The sequence below is a fragment of the Pinus tabuliformis genome, chromosome 3_2, assembly GCF_031772625.1.
Source record: "Pinus tabuliformis cultivar Carrire ecotype Pingquan chromosome 3_2, CPIR1, whole genome shotgun sequence".
NCBI lineage: Eukaryota > Viridiplantae > Streptophyta > Pinopsida > Pinales > Pinaceae > Pinus > Pinus tabuliformis.
In genome coordinates this window covers 569,066,935-569,076,466 of record NC_142302.1, presented here as the reverse complement: position 1 = coordinate 569,076,466, position 9,532 = coordinate 569,066,935, and positions in this window count along the sequence as shown.

The following is a 9,532-nucleotide window of genomic DNA, read 5'->3' as shown; positions in this document are numbered from 1 at the left end:
GAGTATATACATTGATTGATAATTTAAAGGTTGATGTTATTAATTTTGCATATTTAAATTTTGAGTATAAATATATTTCTCATATGTAATAGACAATGTTATATGTATGAATGTATGTATGTATGTATGTATGTGCGTATTTATGTATGTATGTATTGAAAAAATTACTTAATATCACATGAAATATCAATAAAATATAAACTATGCATGAATTGTTTGGTGCTTGAAACCTAAAAAACATTAGCATGAAAGTGTCCTATATTGCATGGTTTCATTTTTGGTGGAAAATGCACATCCCATCTCACAAGTTTGAAGCATATTTAAATATGATATGAGTATCATGTGTAGTGGAAAGACATATTTTTTTAATCAAGGTAGTGATTCTATGAGAGAAAGTAGGGATTACCATGTTGGTCGGTATCTCATCTGTCAAAGAAATGCCTTGGTCATTATAATGCAATGAATGATTAAAGAATGATCTCTATGGAAATAAGTGATGCTACTTAACACTAATCAATTTTATGTGTTATGTTAGGCCCCTATAATACTAGTGTAACCCAATATTGTTATTATTATAACCCCCTTATTATATTGTTGTGCCCATGTAGTCCCCATATTGTTATTATTGTGCCCTTACATTATTATTGTTAGGTCGGCTCTGATTATATTATGACCCCTTAGACTCCTATATATAGAAAGGAGGTCTTGTCATTTGTATCATCTAAGAATTATTCGTTTGGGTAATGTAAAGGATGTTTCCCCCTCGAAGAGGCTTATTTCTAAGGCGTTGATCTATCTTTTCTATCTTTTTGTGAGCTGGTTTCATAACATTTGGTATCAGAGCTTTTGATTCTATGGTTTTCGTTGCTCCAAACAGGTCATTGTGGCATTTTCACTATAACTTTTTTTTTGCGATGCTTCAGAAGCTGAAAAGAAAACCCATTTTAGAAGAAATCTCATTGAAACTCGGGTCTGAATTTTAGAGCTTCTCTCGCTATATTTTCGGAGATATGATCTGAGGAATTTATAGTTTTTGCAAGCTCCAGAATTTCATCTAAAATAGGTCATCATGGAATTTTCACTATAAAGTTTTTGTTACAAAGTTTCAGAAGCTAAAACAAAAACCCATTTGAGAAGCAATCAGTCTGAACCTTGGATCCAAATTTCAGATCTCGTCTCACTATACTTTCAGATATATGATCTGAGGAAGTTAGGGCTTTTGCAGACTCTTGAACATCTTAAATAGGTGACCTTCGTAAAATCATCATAACTTACTCTCTGAGCATCATATTGAAATTTTGTAAGTTACAAAAAGAGGATGGACGGTAGTTTTTTGTGTGTATTTGTCAGATTTGAAGGTCAAAAAAGTGACAAGTGGCACATCATACAATTGCGCTATTATGAAAAGGTGTATAATCAGGTCATCTTGGGAGATTGTGCATAACTCATTCTTGGAGAATCCAATTTCGATTAGACTTGTGGCATTGGAAAGAGGACATAGAGGACTACTGTAGGTCATGATTTCAGAACTGGAAGATCTGAAATTTTAGAGTAACGGTCATTTTAAGATCGAGCTCCTAACATCAAGAAAAAGTGATATGAGGAAGTTTGATGGCAAGGATCTGGTAAATTGGATACTACAGATGGAGAAATATTTTGATCTACATGGTGTACCACTATTACAAAAGGTATGTATTTCATCTAATTATTTATAACCGAATCAATTTTTATGGTATAAAGGGATTTGTTCTCGTAAACCACTTGTCAATTTGCATGGAGGAAATGATAGCACATTATGAGGATACAAAGAGAAACACCTTCTTTAGCAAATTGATAAATCCAAAACAAAAGTGTTCAATGTAAGAGCACATTGAGGACTTTCAAAAATTGAATATAAGGGAAAGTGATATTCCAGAGAAGCAGAGGATTGATGTCTCCATAGGCAATTTAAAGGATAACATTCAACATGTTTTGGAACCTAATTCATTGGAGAAGGCATTCAAGATGGCAAGAAAAGTGGAAAACAAAATTATGGAAACGGGGAATTCTACCCCTCACAACTATAAACATGAAAGTTTTGTTTCTCCTATCCTTCCACAACCTACAAGGGTGATGCCACAAAAATTGGAAGAAAAAAGAGAAAAAGGTATTTGTTACAATTGTGATAGAAAATGCACTAAAGGTCATAAGTGTGATGAGAAGAAATTATTTTACATAGATTATGAAGAGGAGGAAGAAAAGGATCAAGAAACATCAAAAGAATAGGATATACACTAAGAACCAACCTGAGAGAAAGAAGAAATGAATCTGACCATATCTTGTAAAGCATTCGCAAGAATTACCACTCCTCAAACTCTCAAGATAGAAGCACATATCAAGAAGAGAAAGGTTCAAGAAGTGAAAGATCACATCGAGAAAGAAGAAATGAATCCAACCATATCTTGTAATGCATTGGCCAGAATTACCACTCCTCAAACTATCAAGATAGAAGGACATATCAAGAAGAAAAATGTTCAAGAAGTGAAAGGTTACATCGAGCATCAAGAAATGAATCCAACCATATCTTGTAAAGCATTGGAAGAAATTACCACTCCTCAAACTCTAAAGATAGAAGGACATATCAAGAAGAAAAAGGTTCAAGCAGTGAAAGATCACATCGAGCATCAACAACAATTTCTCCAACTTTTAAAGGATAATGCCACTTTGGTGTAGAATTGGATGAAGCAAAAGGTAGATCAACATCGCAGTGAAAAATGTTTTGATGTAGGCGATTGGGTACTTTTAAGGCTACATCTCAAGCAATCTATTTATGAGAAAGAAATGTTGGCAATACTACATGCACTTAAGAAATGGCGACCTTACCCGATGGGAAGACACTTCAAGGTAAAAATGGATCATGATAGTCTTAAATAATTTTTTAGAACAAATATTATCTTTAGAAAAACAAATGGGTCACAAATATGTTGGGTTATGACTTTGACATCATCTATAGAAAAGGGAAGAAAAATGTTGTTGCAGATGCACTTTCAAGAAAGGATGAGGATGTGGAAGCATTGATTTGTGCTATTTCTATTATCCAACCAAATTGGATAAATGAAGCAAGGGATGAATAGACGAAGGACTAAGTAGTGTGGCCACTCATTCAAAAGTTGTAGAAGATCCCAATTCAAACAATATTTCCAGAACTTGAAGAGGAAGGAAAAATAATATTGGAACCTGGAGTAGTCACAAAAAGAAGAAACTGGCAGCTATGAAATCGATCAATTTCAGAGTATCTCATCAAGTGGAAGAACTTACCCGCTGAATATTCCACATGGGAGGACAAGAATTCTATACAGAAGCATCAAGAACTACTCAAGTGTTGAGGACAACATGTTTTGAAGGAGAGGGGAATGTTAGGCCCCTATACTACTAGTGTAACCCCTTATTGTTATTAGTACAACCCCCCTATTGTATTTTTGAACCCATGTAGTCCCCATATTGTTAATATTGTGCCCCATAGAAGCCCACTATTGTTATTATTATGCCCTTACATTATTATTGTTATGTCGCCTCTGATTATATTATGACCCGTTAGACTCCTATATATAGAAAGGAGGTCTTGTTATTTGTATCATCCAAGAATTATTCATTTGTGTAATGTAAAGGAGGTTGCCCCCTCGAAGAGGCTTATTTCTAAGGCGTTGATATATCATTTCTATCTTTTTGTGAGTTGGTTTCATAACATGTTAACTACACTCTCAACATATATAATGTCCATGATGAGACTATTATGACTCAAAAAATTAGATCAAATAACTTCAATAAATTGACTCAATAGAACTTAGACATTCAAGGTGAGATGAAAATCATGTAAACTTGAAAAATGAACAATATGGATTCAAAATCAAGAAAATAATACCATTACGTAGTCTTTCAAGCCATTTCAATCATTTTTTAATGAATTAACATTTCAAATATTACTATCATATAACAAATATGATTATTTGAACCATGTACATTAAAAGTTTGAAGAAGCATAAGTAGGTGAGTTGTTCACCTTGAACTATAGGTTTCTTGAATTATTAATGTGTTTATTTCACTTAGCAAAAATAGATGTATGTTGAATCATTTTAATGCTAACACAAAATGTGAAGTAATATGGGATAGATAATTTACTTCCAAGCTTAAAACCTCAAATATAATGAGATAGAGTTATGTAAAATGATCTGCAGTGAAATCATATGATCCCTTATCATGCTAATTAAAAAGAAAAAATCATTGAACATAAATTACCATCAATGACATTTGTGAGTAATATGTCGGGAAATATTATAGATATGCAATCTAGATCAATAGCGAATAGTTAAATTCTAGGTTGCAACTAATGGATACAAGTTATATATAAGTGTATATTAGCTATAGAACTTTTAATATAGTGATCTACATCTACTAATTAGAGGAACTAAAACTTAAATCATAAAATTAAAAAAGTGAACAATGGGAAGGATGAAAATGAGTAATTTTAGCATCAAGTTTTCCATCACTTAACAATTTTCTTATCATTGTTATTGGAAATAATGGAATTATAATTTTAGCTAAAATTTAATAAACATGCTTTCAAATTGAGATATAGATCTATGAATCTATTGAAAATATTCCCTGAGATCTAAAAATCTGAATTGAATATCACATTTGAATTGATATCTAAAAATGACACTATTCTCCTAGATAAAATCACCCTTTCCAGTGGGAAAGAAAGAGTTGATTCATTGACCTAATCTAAATCATGGAAATAGTTACATTTATAAAAGAAATAATAAGTGTTTACATCATAGATATAGAATGATAGCATTAAATCCACAAATTAACAATTCTTTCAATGTACAAATATAAAATAATAAGATATCTTGTAGAATGTTAATACTCAATGGTGGCATAGCTTAAATGTGGCTCTGATACAAAATGTAATGACCCAAAATTAAATTATGCAAAATTAAATACATCAACCATACTATTAGGAACATAAATATTCATTTTATTAGCAAAGAAATTTTGAAAATGACATTAGCATAGAAGATATACCTATTAAGTGAAGAACTAAAATAGATATTACTGGTGATTTTGGGGTTGTAAATTCATCTTCGTTTTGCTGACTGCAACAAAGTGTTGGGAACAACACTTAACAAAACCTTAAAAAATATGCAACCAATATTTGTTGAAGTTTTCACCTCTAAGCCCTCAATCAACTTACTACTTCCAGTGCACTTTGCCTCACAACATTCCCTTCCTAAAAGAGTGAGTGAATGAATGAATTCACCTCATCTCCCTTTACGTCATTCATTAGAACCAACTATTCTAAAAATGGTAAGGGGATTGAAAATGGATTGTCATCTGCAGAATACATGTATCATCATATCCACTTGTTTTTCCTTTTATTTTTTTATTCATATTTATTCAAAATTTTATTTCTTTCATTTTTCTTCGTCACTTGTTACTTATATTAATTATTAAATTTTTTGTTAATTGTTATTTTATTTATTATTATATTCACTTCTTATTTTTTATTTTATTTATTATTATATCTTCTTTTCTATTTGTCATTTTTTTTATTATCTTTTTGTTTATCACTACGATTATTATTATTATTTATTAATATGAGGCATTACATACTTCCCCTATTTGAGTAACTTTGGCTCAAGGTTAGTATATTCATGTATTATTTATTTATTTACTCATTCATTCATTTACTTTACCCCATTTTTTCCCAACACCCTCTATTGAGCTAGTATACCAGTAGCCATCAAAAGTATTACAATACCAGGTAAAACTAAAGGAATCAGAAGCTTCCTTCACATCTTTCTGAATCAAACATATAGCCTCGTCAGTCTACACCATAGCCCTAATACTTACATTAGAGCCTAGGCCTCATCTGTCTTAATAAAGGAATCCAATCCAATACACAATGATGATGGGCAACTCACAAGGCCAACCCACAACCCTCCAAAACTAACTGAGGTACATAGCCCCATGCATTAAATTCCTTATACCAATTTTGGACTTCGACATTCTAATCAATTTTAGGCACTGAGCCCCCTCAAGATAGTTCCATAGCTCCTTAAGAGTTATCCATCAAGAGTTACATAAGACAAAAGTAGACTAACATATATGGTGTTGACCAAGTTTTGTCCCCCACCCATATGGTTTACACATTCTCCCTTGTAGATATGGGATCCCATGAGATCATCAAATAATTTGGCCCTCTCAGCCCATTGGTGGATTTCCTGTAAATCACTTCTCAACATGAAGTCACTGCATTGTTATAACATTATAATATCATAAAAAATAACTCACTTACCTAATCTTCCATGCCACCATCACAAGATGACATTATTGTTATCTGACATTATGAATAGTAAAACTATATGCTCATGCATGTCACAATATTTGCATGCCATAACCACATGTTTCACATAATCGTAACATCAACATATTGGTATCAAATAAATATTATGCAGGGAAAATTTTAAGAACCCCCCCTAAATTTATAAATATAATAAATGGGCGAATCTCCATGGTATATAGGAAAAATGGAAGGCGATTTTATCAATAATATAATATGTATATATAATTTTTTGGCGAATCTCTCACCAAGCATGGTGAATATTTTACTCAATTATAAAATCTTGTAAGATCTTGGCGAGTCTTTCACTAAATAATAAAACTTTGTAAAGTCCTAGTGAATCTTAGCATAGGCTACATGCTGGTTTAATTCCCCCATTTAAATAGGCTACATTCCAGGTGAATACCATGGGTCAATACCATGTGCCATTTTGGTGAATACCATGGGTCAATACCATGTCCCATTTTTATTTTTATTAGAATATTTTACTCAATTATTAAATCTTGTAAGATCTTGGCGAGTCTTTCACTAAATAATAAAACTTTTTAAAGTCCTAGTGAATCTTAGCATAGGCTACATGCTGGTTTAATTCCCCCATTTAAATAGGCTACATTCCAGGTGAATACCATGGGTTAATACCATGTGCCATTTTGGTGAATACCATGGGTCAATACCATGTGCCATTTTTATTTTTATTAATTCTAATATTAGGGTTAATAATGGTTTTTTGCATGGTATTAATAACAATCTAGTCCATGGTATTTGTCCCATAGTATTTTGGCCATAGGTTTCACCTAAATATAACCCATTTTTTGAGTGTTCGTAAATATAAGGTGACTTATGGAGTAAATATAAAAAAACGTTTTATTTGTTTACCATACCTCTCGTTTATTTATATTTTTTATTAATTCACCATACCTATTTTACAAATATGGTATTTGGCCCATAGGATTCACTTAAACAAAACCTCTTTCTTGAGCCTTCATAAATAGAACAAGGATTATGGACTAAATATAAAAAGAGGTTTTATTTATTTACGATACGTCTAATTTATTTATATTTTTATTTATTTACCATACCTTTTGAGTAAGTATAAAAAGACGTTTTATTTATTTACCATACCTCCACTTTACTTATATTTTTATTTGTTTACACCCTTACATGTATATAAGGTGACTTATGGAGTAAATATAAAAAATGTTTTATTTGTTTACCATACCTCTCATTTATTTATATTTTTATTAATTTACCATACCTCTTTTATAAATATGGTATTTGGCCCATAGGATTCACTTAAATAAAACCTATTCTTGAAAATGGGCGAATGGATTCACTTCAATAAAACCTATTCTTGAAAATGGGTGAATGGAAGGTTGTAAGTCCTAATTTCAAGGGCTAAATTTACCTTTTTTACCCTCTCCCTTAAAATAAGGTGGGCTATTTGAGGTGATTTGTAAAAATCTACTATGATACGAAATATTCGCCCACTAAAAATTTAAAACCCCTTAATTTCGCCAAAGGGCGAACATTCGCCCCTAAAATTATCCTTGATATTATGTCATCATGTAATATTCAGAACCACATATCAATATAACCTCAAGCCATAATGACATGAATATGAGAATCATCACAATTTTACAACAATATTAAACTACGAAGATTATTCTTAATTGAATTTTCTTGTATAAACAATGAATACTGCATATGGAATAATATAATTCAACATCCATCTAGAATCCAAGTTATCTCATCAATATTATTAATTTCATTCTATAATTATTTTCTAATCATCATCTCCTTCCATGTTGGTTATGGCTATAAGGATTATGCCTCACAACCTTTATTCAAAAATTGAAGTTCCTTTTTCATCCTTCCTCCATAAATAACTTTATCAAATGTACTTTACAACATTGGGATCAATTATAGAATGTTATCTCTTATTTCTTTCTGAAATGTTAGTTATCAACATTATGATTTCATTGTTGTGTCATTTTCCTACCCATCCTTAAGAGGAGATATCCTCAAAACAAAGTTATAACATCATGACCTATATTCTACATGAACATAAAATATATTTCACAGCAAATCCCAATTATTTATGGATTGTATATTGTAGAATAATATTTTCCTTTTGAAATGAAAATGTTATAATTGATAAACAATTGTCCATCCATATTCATCCAAATGTACCACAAGTAAATATTAACCAATATCAAGAACACATTGTGTCCTTATATTCATATTAAGAATATATTTCCACATCCAAATCACCTTATTCCTAATGGTTTATTGTTGTAATCATCACTCCAAAATGTCATCATAAATAAGTTTGGAAATTTCGTTATTGATTGGTCCTTATAGACCATTGTCATGAATATCTCAGTGGAATAATAATAATCTTGAAACACTTAACCTTTCAATATTTTTGTTAAGTTTTCACAATGCTACACTTTAAAATCTGCACCTCTTAAGAAATCCAAGCATAATATTTTTTATGGTCTCACAATTCCTCATTTCTCATTATAATATTATAAATTTCTAGTTTTATAATTTCCCCCAAAAAAATTAATATTATATCTCCTTTATCATGAACTATTAAAATATCTATAACAACAATAATATTCCCATCATTATATCACACAAAAATATATTATTTTTTCTCATTATGGAAAGGAGTAGTATCATATCATTTTGATGAGGTTACTCAATAGGAAATTAGACGCAATACAATATCTATCTCGTCCACCAATTTCGCTAATATAAATTTTACCATGATGAAATAAATTCTAGCCGTGAAATTCCTCTACACCAAAGTGAAATCTACCCATGTTATTTTAAACCCATGATTGAACTATCATGCTTGACTCATTCTAGGTTTAATATCCTATTCATACTTACATTTCAAAACCTGTCTATGGTATATAAATGCAATCTATAATTTTCGTGAAACCATGTGTCCTATTCAAGTGATGATTGGTCTTCAAAACAATAAACGATTTATAGTAAAAAAATTTCATGTTAGGCATGCTTCGTATTTGTTAGTATCTCAACTTTTTGGTCGTTTTCTTAAAATGAATTGTTAACTATCATGTGCCAATTCTAATTGAATTTCTCTCCACAAATAATACTAAATGTGTTTTCACATGGTCC